Source organism: Anser anser (genome assembly GCF_964211835.1).
Source record: "Anser anser genome assembly, chromosome: 3".
NCBI lineage: Eukaryota > Metazoa > Chordata > Aves > Anseriformes > Anatidae > Anser > Anser anser.
The window spans coordinates 56589232-56606384 of record NC_139722.1 but is presented as its reverse complement, the minus strand read 5'-3'; the positions used below and the strand labels follow the sequence as shown (position 1 = coordinate 56606384).

General features: G+C 37.0%; 1 protein-coding gene across 2 annotated transcripts in view; it reads right to left on the bottom strand.

The window, feature by feature from the left end:
- NKAIN2 (sodium/potassium transporting ATPase interacting 2) overlaps nt 1-17153 on the bottom strand; it is a gene marked incomplete at its 3' end in the record, with an annotated part of 585648 nt that overhangs the window by 508445 nt on the left and 60050 nt on the right. The window lies entirely within an intron of this gene.

Genomic DNA, 17153 nt, shown 5'->3' with positions numbered 1-17153 from the left:
ATGGATTTACTGACTCAAAGAATAATGTCTCATGTCTCTCTCTGGACCCTTTATCTCCTGATGCTAGAGCAGCTATTGCAAAAATAACTTCTGGAGAAGGAAAAGAGAGAAAATAAATAAATAAATAGATAGATAGATAGATAGATAGATAAATAAATAAATAAATAAATAAATAAATAAATAAATAAATAGTGTTCCTGACTAATCCTGCATTGCTTCTGGTTCTTGCCCCTGATTAATATCATTTGGCCATGTCTCTTTCTGAGGTGTATGGAAAGCCCTAGCACCCTTGGATTCAATGCTTACCCAACAGTATCATTTACTGGAGTTGTTTCCACAATTTTAGCAATTTACAGTCTTCAATTTCCAAAGTGCCACTTTCCAAGCTACGTAGAGCATAAGTACTTAGCTCCTTGCTGTTCGTGACAATTTGAGCCAAGATGACAGAGATCAGTTGGCTCCCCAGCTAGGAAGATCTCTATTATTTTGCTGCTTCAGGACTTCAAATGTAACTAGCTTAGGTGCTCCTAGGCTTAGTATCGCTGAGGCCTGGCAGTCCTGGTGATTCTGGCCCAGAATAGTGTTGTTACTAGGCTACCAAAAATTCTCATAATTTGCCCCATTACAGCACAGATATTTTCCAGTTGATCATGCAAGTATACTTACACATTTCTTGGCACAATATGGGTTTTGCTCCAGAAAATATTGAACATGCCCTAAACTGAGGCCTAGCTGAAATACCTGTCCACGCTGCTTTTCTAGTTTCTCTCAATGTTATCTTGCCTGTAATACCTTACACAGATGAAGTACTGCTTATGAACAAGCTAAGACATACTACGGAAACATCATACTACTGCACAAGTCCCACAATACTGATTAATAGCAATAATAATGCACAAGCAATTGTGCTTTTATTTTTCAACATTTGTTCTATGGCCATTTTCCCACAAGTTTGATTATAGCAAGAAAGTGTTTAATGAATCAGGAATAATAGCAGTATACAGCAGGAGAGCTTTATGTACAGTTTTAAGACTTATTTCCTTTTGTTGCTGAAAATGGGACACTGGAGGCAAGTCAGTGCATTTATGGCACTAGGTTTTTACAGCTTTGTCTTTCCTTACTAGAGTGTCACATACAGATTTACAATTGCTTACATGCATTTTCAATTGCTAAAAGTGATAGCTGCAATATAAGGTAAGAGAACTGTGAAAGAGGAGATGCGCATACATCTGGCTTTATATTTCTTAAGACATCAGACCCATGCCTTTAACACAACTGCATTGCTTGATAAAAGCTTTTCAACAAGGTTACAGTCAGCCCTCCACAAAGACCATTTTCCCTCTTCTTTTTAAAATATTAAAGCTGATACATTTCTGACTCTGTTCCATATGATCTTGCCTTTACATCCCTGTGGAAGCAGGTTTTTTATCTCACTTGTCTTGGATGGTCAGTTCCAGAACAACAGCTGCTGAATATGATACTGAGCTGCACAGTCCATCCCTCCTAATGAAAACCTTGGAACAAGCTGTCCTGTTCTCAGGGGCTGGAATTCTCAAATAGCTGTGTCCACAGTTAGAAGAGTTTTCAGTCTCCAAAGACCCCTCTGCTTTACCTTTCCTGGTGTGAATATAAACTCTGAAATGCATCAGAACAAGATAGGAAAATGATTAAATGAAGCTGTAATATGATGATTTATGGAGGCATAACTTTTCATTACTTTGTTAAAGTGTCTGACTGCTTTTCTACTGTGATACTTACTTTGCATAGAGTAAATCACCTATCAGTTGAAAATGAGTAATAGCTTTTACTCTGTTTATTACATGGTATTTTATGCTGAAATTTAATGGAACAGTTTAATTTCTTAAAAATCCTGGCTAGCGTACTGAGACATAAGTTAGAGTTCCTAATATCTTGACAATGACTTCTATAGTCACCAGGCTCATCTTTAGAAAGATATTTTATTAACCAATGTTTTTTAAGAGGAGGATCAATTGGATCAGTTGGATTTGATCTATTGGATCAAATATTTTCTTGCAATCTTACTACTTTTTGACAGTTTGAGGGTGGAGAGAAGATACTGGTGATCTAGTGGATCAAATATTTTCTTGCAATCTTACTATTTTTTGACAGTTTGAGGGTGGAGAGAAGATACTGGAAACTATATAAATCTGTCCAGTCAAGCATCAGTCTCATATGAAAGAGCTGCAAGCAGAGAGATCTCTCTGCACACTTGAGACACATGGGGCCTTATCCATCAATCTGAGCACAAGTAGCCAGTAGCTTATCTTGGAACAGGTACAATACCCTCCATTATTGTACCTTGACTGCTTTAACCTCAGTTACCGTTGCTGCTTGTGGCACACTGTGCAGACACGCAGCACAGCTGTTCCACACCGTCATTTTGATACTTCCATTGTTACAAATAATAATGGCAAAACTGTTAAGGCAACTCTGGATGCAAAGAAATCAGATTCCGCTTTGCTACAAGGCTGAAGGCAGCCTCAGTGAACCCAGTCCCAAAGCATTGACATCTGGACATGTGTGGCACTGGCTCCTGAAAATGGCTTGGTAAGTTAGCGCCACAGATAAAAAGGCTTGAAGGAGGCATTTAACCCTTGCTATTAATGATGAGCTATTACTATCCCAATTATTTTTGAAAACAGGATTTAGCCAGACACAGTCACATACCTGCAGAGTGGTACTTTAGAAAAATTCTCAGGGTAAATAAAGTATAAACACATTAAAAAGAATAACAAAGGTAACTTGGACAGTAAGCACCACAAAAATGCCCAGAGCTTAGAGCAAACTAGAATTTAGTGATTAAAAATAAAAAAAAAAAAAAAAAAGCTGAATACAGTTTCTTGACATGTCTGCTCTTCATTCCAGGGATGATGTACCTCCTGTGCAGTAGTCTTAGGCTTGAAAGTACCAGTTAGACAATATGATGCAGTACCCGACAGAGGTTGAAGTGTGGTCCCTCTGTTAGAAGAAAGAGCTGAAACTACACTCAGGTATTTTTACATTGCAGAACACAATTTTTGTTGTTTTCATTGTACAGAGAAAACAAAGCAAACTGCGGAACAGTATGCACTATTAGAAAGTTATACACAAAAAATGCCAAGGAACTTCTGGTTCCATACAAACAAGTAGCTTTTCTTTTTTATTCTAATATGTTTCTAATACTTGCTTAATAGCTTAAAAGCAGTGACTTGATCTAAACACTGTGGGGATTTGCAGCTACCCTAAAAATAGATGACAAAACACTACTCTTACAAAACGAGTATATTTTGTGGAAGGCTCACCTAATTAGTAGCCCATACAACTTTAAATAAATGTGCCACTGAGTGAGATGCTTCTCAAAGCGGTAGGAAAACCTGTCTGCATCTAGTTTAATGGAACTATGTATCACACAGAATCACAGAATAGTTTGGGTTGAAAGAACATTAAAGATCATATAATTTGCACCCCCTGCCATGGGCAGGGACACCTCCCACTAGACCAGGTTGCTCAAAGCCCCACCCAGCCTGGCCTTGAACAACTCCAGGGAGGAAGCATCCACAGCTTTTCTGGGCAACCAGTGCCAGGGCCTCACCACACTCTTAGTAAATAACTTATTTCTAATGTCTAATCTAAATCTACCCTCTTTCAGCTTAAAACTATTACCCCCAGTCCTATCACTATGCTCTGATGTCCCTCCCCAGCTTTCCTGTAGGCAATCCTGTATTGAGAGATTCTAGTCCAGCTACTTTAACATGGCTTTATAACCTCTGAACACTGTTTATGTAATCTTTAGACAAAAACAGGTTTTGTTTTTGATAAAGAACAAATAAGAAGTTTGAGGGAAAACCTGGAAGGGTTTAATTCGTTTTACAAAAATAGACAGGAACATTTAAACACTGAAATTAAGGTCTCCACAATCAGATGATAACTAGTGAAATTATGCAGACAAGTGAGATCTATAGGCATCTTGACAGCATTTTTTATGAAGAATTCAAGGCATGGTTAAGGAAACCAGGATGCATGACAGAAGTTTCAGAAGTTCCAGGAAAGACTGTACCAGTTCAATAAACCTATTTAGATATATTAACTATAAATACTAAAAAACAAAACAAAAACAACAACAAAAAACTATAGATGTTGATCTGTAGCTATACTATTCCCAAGATATGTGCTGGGAAGGTGTTGGAGACAGCATGCAAGACTACTTGGAGTCTTGGTCTGACCTTGCATGGTCATTATGTTCTTACATAAATTATATAAAGGCATTTTATCTGTCACAAGGGCTTTTATATCCTCAGCCAGACAGGTCATCACAGTCTTAGTCAAAATATCTTTTCCTTTTTCTTTACTTTGCCAGTATCTTTGTATCAGAAATCAATAAGGAGAGAAATGTTAGATATATGTCTAAATTGTGTCTGGATGAAATGTGATGTTTTCAGCTAATGTTCTTATCTAGTATAGACACAGTTAGGAGGGCTGCAAGACAAAAAGCACAAGAATTTGCTCTGTAGGTGTTGTCCAGTACCTGCTGTCATCTGAGAATGTAACAAAGTATTGGAAATCTTTTTGGATTTAGCAGAGCAATGAAGGAGGGCTCTCAAGTCTTTCATTGTGGTGGAAAATCATCAAGGGGTGTGAATAGAAATTCTTCCTTCTTATTCATGAAGCCCTTCTTCCCTTGTTGCAAGAGATAGAGAATATTTATTTTCTTGGGCAACAACTTCTTGCTAGAGTGGATTCTAAGGAAGGATAAAACAGCTGGAGACAGGTATGAGGCAACCCACTCTACCTTGTCTGACCTTGCAGTCCATGTTGCTGAGTACCTTAATACCATAAATGAGAAAAGGTAATTTCTAAAGCAAGGAAAAGGGATTAAAATCTATAAGAACGACAAAATGGTAACTCAAACCAGTCTTTTCAGAAGGATTGTTATTTGATAAAATCAATTCGAAACAAAGTATTTCACAACACATTGAGTAGAGACAAGGGCCTTATTGCATCTCAAAGAACATATTTTTCTATGTTGCTCTACCATATACATGGGCCAGCTATCAGAAAAATCCGGTTTCTTTTTTTTTTCTTTTTTTTTTTTTTTCTGCAGTCATATACACATTGAAAGAATAAATTGCAGCAAAGGAATCCTCCAAAGTGTGAAGGACACTGCCGTTTTTCATGCAGAACTAATTCCCATCATCCAAACAGAAGATCATCCTTTGTTGACAACACTGCTCCTGGGATCTCAGAACTCCAGAGCCAAGAAGAGAGTGGCTCATTAGCCCACAAATTTCCATTGAGTATAAGGTGGTAACTGCAGCATCTAGAGCTGTTTGTAAAGGTGCTCTAGCTGCTAACTGTCCCTCAGCAATTAGGGATTTAAATTCTTTTCTGTGCTCCTGCAGTGACCTCATCAACAAAATCTGTAAACTTATTATCATTAAGAAAATGATAACATGCCAAAAGGACCTAATAATTTGAGATTCTAAACTGCAAGCTTGCCAAAGAATAACTTTTATGACCAAGCAGATCTGGTCATCTTTGCTCCCTCTCAGCAGGAGTTTCCATCATTCTGTTCTGTCCTCACAAATGGCATACAGTACATATATTTTGTCTGCTACCTTTGAAGCTGCAATGATAAACCAAGGTGCTTGCCAAACATTTTTACAGGTTTAAGGCTTTAATTTTACAGGTTTATGAGGCCTCATTAATGGGGAGCTTTTTTCTCCACAGTACAGAAGTATGAGGCATGTCCAACAATTTATTGTTTTCATGCGTTTTTTTTAGGGAGAATTTGGAGCAATTTTCTCACAGATTTTTGGAAAGTTCAAGAATCATTTGATGCAAAGGTACCAGAAGAGTCAGATTCTGCTCTATGACAAGGATTGACTGTTTATTTCTCCTAGATCTTAAGGAAGACAGTTCTAACAAAATTCTTCAAAGCTATTTACCTCAACTCTGAGCAGTCCTGCAGCTGTGTGTTTACAGAGGCCCCATTGATGTCCTGGAGGTAATTTTTTACATGTATGTGAGACAAAAATCGATAATAATAATCAATAATAATTAATAATGATAATAGTATACTTAATCCCACTTTTTTTTTTTTTTTTTTTTAATAGGACTTAGGCTGGGATGCCATAAATCCTTTAACTGGAAGCAAAATTAACACTGGATATGTCTAAACAGGAATACTTGACTTGGGGAAAAAATGTCAGTGTTTAAAACTAGAACACATGAATCTGTAATTCCTTGTATTTGGGACACCTAGTGGAGGAAGTAGTTACAGAAGAAAACACACACACAAATGTCAAAGCCGCCTTTGTAAACTGTCACAGAAATATTTGCTATGGATGCATATCTCTTTCTCTCTAATGCATAACTCCTTACTTTAAAGGGACTATTAGTTTTGCCACTACTACTGAAAGTAAGAATAAATAAATAAATAAATTATTAGTGTTATTACAGTTTATTATTTACATTACCATATCATCTAGAAAGTTAATTTATAGAAATCACTGTGGGAAAAATATGAAATCTGGGAGAAGATTCAGGTTTGTTTTCCTGAAGAAGTCATAAGCTCTTCTTGTCTGAAATTCCTTAGCTTGAGCAGAACATTGGATAATGGCTGTGCATTCTAAAATCATCACACTGTGTAAACGTGTTATCAAAGACTGTTTCTCAGTCTAGTGCCTACGTGGTAGAAGTGTTCTTATTGGTACGATACCCACAGAAATGATCATTTCCTCACAATAACAAATACAAGCATTGTCATACTGATTCAGACCAATTCATCTAGTACAATATCCTCTTTCTGACAGTGGCCAGCATCAGATGCTTCAGACAAAAAGGGCAAGAAACCATGAAATTGGTAATTATGGAATAACCTTTCAATAAGTAAAGTTTCTTCTTAAATCTGAATTTAGAAGTCAGTTTATGCCCTGAAGCATGAGTGTTCATATAAATTGTGCTAAACCTTTGACTTGTATGGTGCATCATGACAGCAAGATCTATACTGTTCAAGTATATTATTATTGTAAATGCTTAACTTTTAAGGTATTTCCTTGTGGTTTTACTTTTGTAGTTGTAAGCAGCCCCTGCATTCATCCTCAAGGCAAATGCAAAATATGCTTCTGCACTCCTAAGAAAGAGAAACAAGGAGAAACACATGGCATAGAAGGTAATATAGGAATACTTTACGTCCTATATTCCTTTTCCAATGTCACTAACTTGGTTTAATGTGGGAAAGGAATTCACAGGGAGCTTTGTGCTGTTTCACACGTTCCTGAGTTAGAGATAATGAGGAAAACAGTGGTAGAACCAAAAACTTGAGCAAGGTTGAGATAAAGTAAATTGGCTACAGTGTTAAAGATGAGCTTTGGGCAGTGGCCAATTGCTGGCTGGCTCGAGGCACGTTTCTGAGGGTCTCTAACCAATTGTATGACAGATTCAGGTGCGTGGACAGCGCGTGGGGCTACGGGGAAAGTATATGTAGTAGTGAAAAAGGGCAATAAATGTCTTCTGTTCAAGAGCCATCAGGAGTCCGTGTCTTGCATCCCTTCAGTTTAACCTATATATGTAAATATGAATAATCTATATGTATACATGCATTCATACCCATGTGATACCCATCTGATAACAGAATTTCTAATAATGACCCAGTACTACAAGAACACATTAACACACCTAGACACAAACATAAAATAACTCTATTACTGAAGACACTTTTAAACACCGATAAGCAGACTTATCAGCCTTTGAAGAGAATGATCAAGGAGAAAAAGGAAAAATATAAAAAATAAATGTAACATTGCCCAAACAGCTTAGGAAATTTAACTGTATATTTAGCCATTAAAACTAACTGAAGAAATGTGTACCTGAGACTATCTGGAAAATACCTGCTCCATTGTTTGTATTAATACAGGATTAAATGCTGGCAGACCAAAACAAATGCAAAGATTCCAAGATGATGGAAAACTCATATATGCAGAGCAAGCGTTTAAAAGACCTTTTTCAAAATCAAAACCTACTCAAGTAACAAAAGAAAACAATAAGAAACTGAAAAAGAATGATCCCTTCACATGGTACAGTACTGAAAGGATCTCCTACAAAGATCGCTGCACTGAATGCATTAATTTATATTCATGCCTAGCTACCCTTGTTGAATATCCACTATAAGTACAACTACTAAATTCAGTACATCTGAGTTATAAGAAAAATAATATAAATTGTATACAACTTCTGTAATGTTCATAAAGCAGAACAATGTACAATAAATACTGCATCTTACCAACTCAGTTATTACATACATTTGTACTTTTAGCACCAACAGTTCAGCTGTCCTTACCCCACACTTTCAAACAAAAAGAAATATTTCTGAGGGCCTGATCAAAACTGGCTGAAATTCCAGGAAAGACTCCTGTTGCCTTGAGTGACTTTTGGATGGGGCCCAGAAACTGCTAGATCTGCTTGCTTTGAAGAGACTGCTAAACTTCATACTAGTGGTTAGTCCTGTGAAGCATGAGTGTTTAAGAAACCAGTCCTCCTTAATGACAAATCACACCTCCAAATTGCTTTCTCAGTGGTGATACCCTGGAGCTATGCAAGACCCTGAGCTGTCCTTCAGTTTTTTGCCACCAAAAATATTGCCAGTAAGTACTGTTCTGATTCCACCTGCAGCATACTCTAAATGAAGGTAAATAAGGCATTCATGCAAGAAATTAACACATGGCATAAAATAATACTGAGCTGCAGGGTGAAAGCTAGAGTTGTGTCAGAGGGAAAATCAGAGTTTAACAGTGTACGTACAGTCCCAGGCAATGTCTCAGTAAGACCCCTAATAGATGGATTGACAGAACAAGCACTCAAACCAAACCTAACAGTTGTCATTTGTCCTATGGTCTGAAAAAACACAAAGTCGACTTTTTTTTTTTTTTATTTTGATTTTTGTAATATTCTTGTGCTCTTCTATATCACATACTTAGCCAAATTGTTTTTACAAAACTCATATTCAAGCTACTTAACAAAACTAGCTTAATAAATACTTTGCAGTCCATGCAGTTTTAAAAGCAGTGTGATATAATTCCCAGTTTTAGTTCAATGGATTGTTCTGTATGTTCTTTATTCTCTAAAACAAAGCAAAACAAAACAAAAAGCAAAAATACTCTTTCAAAGAACCTATGGGAGTCTCTCTTATAAGTAAGGCACAAGAAACTAGCTAACGTTTTTAGTTTCAGCTAAACTTACTACAACAAGCATCCTGAAGGTATAGCAAAAGGGTCACAACCTAAGTGAACCTTTTTAGCTGCAGACTCCACAAGAAGCCAAAATATTTTCAAACATCACTTTATACTTTGGTTGACTCTGTATGTTTCCGTGTTCTATTTCAGATTAACTGTGACACAATCACCAGAATGTTTGAGACATTTCTCACTGCATTCAGTTTCCTACTTCATATTCAGTTCTGGTATATTGTCTGCACTGGTACTTGCTAGGGTGGCAGCTTGTTACATGGGTACTAAAAGGGTTTCAGATAGTGTCTGTGCCTGTGGCATTACAGCCTGGTCACCCACAGATAACCATAATGCCCACACATTGCTGTGTTAGCATCCAGGGGCCATAACAGATGCAAGAATTGTTTACTGGGATTTTTTTAAAACTTTTTAAACTTCCACCAAGGTACATGCACAAACTTGGTTAACACAGTACATGGAGTTCAGCTGAGTTTGTGTAGCAACATTCACACAGAGACATGAGAAACAATTTGAGAACTAGTTCAGAGTTTAACTACAAAAAAAAAAATGCCTTTATGAAGAGATTACAACCATGAAGACAGATGGGAGAAGACACACCATAAGAGCAGTAGCATCTCTAGATATGTTGTAAAGCACTTGTCAGTTCAGAAATGTGAAAACTTCAGGAGAAATGCCTAGGAATGGAAGAATCAGAGCTGAAATGAATAGGAACAAACTTGCTGTTCTTGCCACTAATGAGGAAGCAAAGACCAGGGTGAATGGTGGGTCACTTAGCCAAGCTGAAAATACAAAATAGGTGTTTTAGATGATGCAACATTGTGAAACAGCCACCAGCCAGGGAAGGGGACACAGAGAACCTTGTATTTGCTGACACTGATGTGCACAGGCCAAAAGCAACAGAAAGCAATAGAAAGAATATTTCTTTTCCACAGTTGGCTCAAACTGTAGAGAAGATGTGTAGGGGCTGGGCTGGGGGGAAGAGGGACACAGCATTCCCCAGCCAAAAGAGCTCTCCAGCATACTGTGTAAAGGAGCTTAAGAGAGAGACAGTTTGGGGCTAGGCCAGGGCATCATTGTGCAAAATGGTTTAGCAGTGCCAAAACTCTCCATGGAACAGCTGGTCATATTTGCTGCATCCCCATACTGTGAAGCAGAAAATACAGGTCTGCTGCCTGCTGTCTTCTAAGCAAACCTCTCGGAAGGCTGTTGACAGTTGTATTTGGGCTATGCTCTATCAATTTGCTTAGGTTTACAGCAGGATAAAAAAGGGGCAAAGAGAAAAAGACAAAGAACCTTGGAAAGTTAAAGAAAGATGCATGACAGTTTCAAATGAAGAGAAAGCGGGGGAGGAGAATGGGAAGGGGGAAGAGGCAAAAGAGAAACCCTTCATGGAATCTAATTGATCAGGCCACCTCCAAGCTAAAATTATTATTATTATTATAATCTAATTATAATTATTATAATCTCCTTTGTTTTAATATCAGCTGGGTAAGGAAATTATCAGAATTGTCTCAGGCTGAAATGACCACTGTCTAATGGCAGACTAGAAGCATACCCTCTGATTCATTATATAGTTCTAGGATAAGGTAGAAAATCACCTCAGAAGTCATTGCTGCCTCTTGGCCGGGGAGTCCCTCAGCAGAATGTGTTGCAGAAGCATCCTCCAGCTCGGCTGTTCCTCAAGGAGTAACAGCTTTCCTGGCTCAGCAAGGAGCTGTTCCGTGAGTCCAATCTGCCAACTCTGCTTCCAATTCACATGTTATGGCCTTTGCACTCTGCTACCACATTCCTTTAGCATTTGCTTCCAGGGAATATTCTAATAAATGAACTTATTACAGAGGTTTTCAAATGAAACGCAGGGAAACTGCAATATTTTTCAAAGAAGAGAAAATCTTGTGAAAATCTCGTTCAGAAGATCTCTGATAATAAAGACTGGGAAGAGATTTTTCTGTCCAGAGAGCTGGCACTGTTTCTAGGAATACTGCCCATTCTGGGAAAGAATAGTGTACTGGATTTAATATGTCTGTTTATATTCTCCCAAGAAAGCAATTCTAAATAAAATGAATATAAGATTTCCTAGAAGATATTAGAAAAACACTCACCTAACAGATATTACTTTCCTCTTGTATCTTAGATTCTTCTAGCTCTTTACACTTTTTTTTTTTTTTTTGAAATCAACACTACAAATATAAATATTTCAAGGCCATTCATTGTAGGGAAAATATGTGCAAGATCAGTGTTGTGTATAAACATAGCCAAACACAAAACAGTGTTTGCCTACTAAATCCAAACAAAAATAATTACATATAAGCTAGTTTAGCTGTCACTCTGTGCTGAAATAGAGGTTCTCAAAGGATAAAAATTAAGATGGATATTAAATCTTACATTTGAATTATTTTTTTCTAAGATAGTGAGGTATTTGTCCGAGGCATCAGTCTTTGAAATTATCTTTGAAAGCCACCGTATGATTTTAAGTCCTGGTTGCTACAATTTTTTGAAGCTTTCACATGACCTTGTGGTTGCAAATGTAAAAACACACTAGACATATTATACAGCTTTTGTTTTGTCCATATGGCACTCAGTATTGACTCTCACTACAACAGAGAAACTGTTGCCTACGGAACACTATTTCTCTAGACATCTAAGAGACCAGAAAAGGCAAGGAAATAGTTTAAGTTGAAAATGAAGTTGACATAACGACATGTTGACTAAGTGTTTGTGCCTCACACCATTAGGCCACAGCAAATCATAATTTCACAACATCAAAAATTCCTCTTTTAGACAGGTTGCTAAATGCAGAACTTAAATTCAACATGAACATACATAGCTGGCACATGACCCTGTCCTTTGCTATCTGTAACTCCATACAGTCCCCCATACCAATGGTTATCAATGCCATTCTAATTTGACATGATACTGATAACATTTCTGAAAAGTTTCAGTATACTTTGATTTGTTTTACATTATTTTATTAAACACCTGCATTTGTATTGTGGTTTGAGGCATTTTTAAAAGCATTATATTCCTCCAGAGAATCTTTCCTCAGATAAACCAGACATTTTACAATTCAAATACAGCAACTGTTTGGCTTTTTATTGTTGTTGTTGTTCTTTTTTATTATTTTTCCCCTCCTTTGGCGTAATACCCAAGATGTGTGGGCTGTTGGTTTTTTTCCCCTTTCATCTCAATATATAAATGCAATAATAGAAGTAATTAATGTTTAGCTGTTTAACTTACATTTTATGCAGAGTAGACATCTGATGATCAAATCCACCCAATGTCTGCAATTAGACCAACTTGTGCAGCTGCGCTTCCTCTTGCTAGCTGGAATGCACTTCCCTTTTGCTCTGAACTGCTTTGTGATACACTTCACATACAATGCTCTATGCATAGCTTTGAAATAAATGTGGGATATTATTCTATCTTCAAGGCCAAAATAGAGAAGGGCTGTATTAATCTTTTGGGTGGGAAAAAGAGGGAGAAAAGGAGGGAGAGGAAAATAAAATGAAAAGGCAATGACTGCAGATGCCCAGGCTGTACATGGCATGGAAAAATCATTGTCAGCTTTGCTGTCACTGTCACACTAAACTTCCCAGATGTTCATATCTGGAAATGTCACAAAATGTCATGGCATAAGTTGCTGTATTTTGTTTTCTGCAGAAAGGGTGAACAATAATAAAACAGCCTCAGGAGTGTATGGCTAGCCAACAGCAGCTTGTAAAGGTCTCAGTAAAGCAGCATGTGTGCATATTCTGGAAAAGAGGCAAACACCAACCTTTTTTTCTTTTTAATTAATAACGTAGTGCTTGAGCGGACAGACATTTAACATTTGAATTAAACACAAAGAAAAGGCTCTTTCGTCATCTTCTCTGGAACTCAAAGCTGCCTTTGTCCAAGAGCTAAAATGCTAATGTCAGATTAGTTATTGACAGAGCCAGTACAAATTTGTTCCATGTTCATTTATCTTCTGGAATTTGATGTAGTGACCTACAATTAAAAACAGAACCCTCTGTGAAATAAGCTCTTCATCATTGACATTGATGTGGGAGAAAGCTTTACATTTTAAAGTAAGATCTTTCAAAGCATAGATTTTATCTTCTCCACAAGGTTTGTGTTTTTAAGTGAAGTCCAGGTCAGGTTCTGTCTGTGAGGTCTTCTTTCTCTCAAATTACTTCTATTTGTTTTTCAGAAAGCAATGTGGAAGCAAAACGCACCAACCACACTGGCACACATGCAACAAGATGCCCTCACTTAAACATTAAGACTAAGCATTTTAAAATGTTATCTGTCTATACATCCCAATAAAAAGAGCTTTGGATAAAATGATTTTGGTTCCTTTACAAAAGAAAAGGAAAGGAAATCAATCATCTGTTTTTCTGTGTTTATAGAACTCAATGTAGATCCAGAAGCTACAGTTAAAACCCTTTCCTTACAATCTTGCTGTTTCATGTAATTAAGTTCACTGTAATACGTTAATATTCTAATGATGTGAGCTACTTATAAAACCAGAACTGTCAAAGAGCTAAAAGTGACCCACTCCCTTTCATACTGGTTTTGACTAAGTCACTAAATCACTTTGATCTTTAGAGAAACATGTACCTTATCTTAATCTACACAACATGTGTGTGGCATATACAATCAGTGTGTGGGTACACAATAGGTACTAAAACTACAGAGCAGAGAGGGAGACAAGGAACTGATCAAGAATAAATGTTCAGCCAGGATCACTTGTTTTTTAAGAGATATTTGCTCTGGGACAGTGATTTATTTCAATGTCTATTTCATATATGCCAGATGACTCAGATGCCATCATTTAGTCTGGTAGTCCTTGGTACATTAGTCTAATGTAACATCATTGAGCAGCTGCATTCTCATTTATTTGAAGGACAGATGGCAGCTATGCTTTGGTCAATTGTAAATTTGTTCACTCAAAATTTCTTTTTCAGCCTGCTATACTTCATTCTATGATGGTTGGCTATATTTTTTTCTGGTTTTGGCTTTGTTTTTTTCCCCAAGTTTCTATAAACATGAGTAAGCTAGATAATCATCAATCAAGCTGAGAAGCATTTTATTTTGATTCTTTTCAGTTATTTTATTATAAGCTACATTTTAAAAGATAGGTGAACTATTCTGTTTATTTAATAAAAATATATCACCAAGTGACAGGCTCTACCCATCATTCTGGTCCTTTCTGTTGTCATCTGAGGGAGGAAGAATTTACCTGGAAGTAGTAATTTATCATTCACCATTACTTGGAACAGGAGGCTTGGTCTCCCACACTCGGTAAATATGCAGGGAACAGCAGCCAAAACCCTTTAACACAAACAATTGGTACAATATTCATATACTATGAAAGGAAACAGACCTTCAGATCCATCTCCTTAATTAGCTGTTATCTCTGTTTCTCCACCTCTTCCTAAATGTTGGGCAAAATAGCACACTATAACTCCACTTACAGGTCTTCCTTTCACTGCTTTGACTCCCGGTACCACCAGACTCCTCAAATTCACAGCACAGCTACCTCTCCTATAGTGTTGCCATGTTAACGCATCACTCAATGGTCAATGGGAGGATGATGAAAGGCATCCATTCTGTTTTTATCATTTGCCAGTTGCAGCACGTATACTGCATACGATCTATTGAGAACAGGTGTGGAGCCTCCTGGATGGGAGTGGATGCCTGTCTCGGAGCGGATGGTTTTGATTGCAGGATGGAGCAGAGCAGACACAGTAAGCTAGGTGCCTCCAGCAAAAGCAAAGATTAAGAGACTCCTGAGACAAGCAGGGAAGAGGCTGAAAGCCAGACCTCAGAGCTGATGATAAAAAGACTTTCCTAGAGGTTCAGAAGAAACAATGCAGAAATTGTTGCAACTCAGGAAGCTGATGAAAATCGCTGGAATGACAGCAGAGCAGGATCCACTCTACAAGCAGAGTGGGCCAGCAGGGGAGGAGAGGTAAGGAAGATTTGATGTCAAATCCTTTATTCTAAGCCTTCTTGCCTAGTAAATCTTGAGTTTTCTGTTTTGAGAGCCTTTACTGGTTTTGGCAATCATCATTTGAAGGAATAGTTGTGGCCCAATCTCCATGAAAGTTGTGGCCACCTCTACTCTCCTGCAGTACCTATATATCAGAAGTTAACTGTGACTAAGTTTTTAGACAATAGGGCAAATGTCTGTATCATTTTTATACTGTTCATTATTAAATTCTTCCTCCTCTTGAGCTCATCTACTCTCCTGTTTCACAACTTTTGTAAACATTTATTGTGGAAAATCTGTTAGTAGCTGTGTAGCCACTTGGAAATCTATATAATGGAGTGGTGTAATTCTACTCTTCTCTTTTCCATAGGCTTCCCTATGTATCCTCAAGTATTTGCATCTGCTTATTTTTACACGCTATTTTAAGGATCTAAAGAGATAAGATTGCTGGAGGGTGAGTACCATATATCTTCTACATGCAAACACTACCCAAAGAGCCTCCATGAAAACATCTGCACTTCCCTCTCATAAGAACTTTCCAGCTACAGCAGATAATGTCAAGAGGAAAGTGATACAGCTTTACAAGAGTACTTCATACCACTGGAAGAAAAAAAAAAAAAAAAAAAAAAAAAGAAGAAGATGAAGATGAAGGAAAAGGTAAAATGAAAGCAGAAACACTGCAGCAACAGTTTTATATTAATTTACGCCACATGGCAATAAGCATTGACATTAGTTTGAGACTTATAAATCAACTTATGATTCTATTTCAGCTTCTACTATGCTATTTAGTCCTTATCCTGTGTAACAATTAAGCTGTTATATCTACTTTGTGTTTTAATGTATTTTGTGTTTTAATGGATGCATAGGCAATAGCTTATTTCATTAAACTGAGAATAAAAGTCCACTGCCTAGAGTCTCTTCAACATTTCAAAATAGCTACATTTTTTATCTCCTTTCTTGACAGTATCTCCTTTTTCGGGGGGGAAAAAAAAAAAAAAGACTTTCAGGCTTTGGACATAGTGGAATACAATTGTCTCCATCTCTTAACATCAATGCTGTTGAAGCAGTATCTGTCTGTATTTATTAAACTGAAAAGGCCTGCAGATATAAGAATTCTAGTACAAGAATTCTCGTCTTTGATTCATTTTCTGGATTTGTTTCTTGGTATCCACTATTTACTTCTTTGCATCTCAGATGCTCCACTTGAGTTGCTACCTCTTTTCTTAATCCTTTAAACAAATGAAAATATTGTACCAATACATAAGAAAGGGCTTTCTAATAAAGTCAGTCCAATGTGTCATTTAAGGTGAAGGTAGGACATCTTCATCCCAGAACAACAAAGTTTGCAGTCTTTCTAGGGTGATACACAGTATCTTTATTAAAGAATTTCTTTGAAAGAAAATGCAAGTTAAATAAAGCCTGCCTTTGACATTGAAAACTCCAGAAAGAAAGCTACAATTTTATTTTTAATTTCTTAGACTGAAACATGAATTTGTCTGATGTCAATTTTTTTAATTTTTTTTTCTTTTTGGGGGGGGGTAATCTATCTATAGCAATGCAAAAGTAGACAAAACTGATAGATATTATAGAATTATTTAATTTTATTTCAAACCAAGAACAACTTAATTTTGTGAAAAAATAATTTTAAAAGTTGACTTTTTATCCTGAGCTGGGACAGCATTATTTTTAATATACTGTTTTGGTTTTTTTTATAGAATGCTGAACAACTGTTTCTCACTCAGATCTTTCCATAACTATGGAACCCTTGAAGGACTCCCAGCCCCACTTCCTGAATCCTTTTACATATTACACTTTTCGATGAGTGGATGATAACCAACTCTCAAAATTACCCATGACTTCCCTTATCAAACTCTATTGCTTTGAGAGGGCAGTAAAAGGCAGATAGTCTCCCCAGCTGGCAACCTGGCACTAAC